This window comes from Brassica oleracea, chromosome C4 (genome assembly GCF_000695525.1).
Source record: "Brassica oleracea var. oleracea cultivar TO1000 chromosome C4, BOL, whole genome shotgun sequence".
Taxonomy (NCBI): domain Eukaryota; kingdom Viridiplantae; phylum Streptophyta; class Magnoliopsida; order Brassicales; family Brassicaceae; genus Brassica; species Brassica oleracea.
The window spans coordinates 11,658,348-11,658,944 of NC_027751.1; positions in this window are offsets into that span (position 1 = coordinate 11,658,348).

Sequence of the window (597 nt, forward strand, 5' to 3'; positions counted from 1 at the left end):
GTTAGTTTTAAGATTATGAAAAAATTATACTAAAGAGATAACTGTTGTTTTTTGTTCTGTTATGGCAAAATTTTCCTAATTAATTTTAGTATGTTACGAATTGTATTTATAATGAAGCATTAATCACTTTTACTAAAAGAAGTACAAGGGTCATGAAGTCATTAATCGTTGACAAGATCAGTGCACGTGTCAAAGCTAAGATGCCAGTAAAAAAAGGAAAACCAAAGCTAAGGTGTACCGAACCTAATTAAAAAAAAAAGGAAAGATAGATTCGGGAAAGAAAATCGATGGCTGTCTACGTAGCCTCTTTTGTCGTCTATACATTTCTCGTATTCTTTCTCGATCTGGAGGCAGAACATGGTATTCATGAAAGCAACACGGTCTATATTCCAACGCCTCAAAGATGTCTTCTCTCGCCATATATACATCATCGCATCCATTTCCTGAATATTCACATGGACAATTACCCAATGCACAATCAAATATATGTTACAAATATATGTTAAGAAAATAATACCTCGTTTCCAAGCCATTTTCCAGCACAAACTATTCTCTGTGCAAAGGTCAAATTAAAGACAGAGGGACCAATCCTCAAAG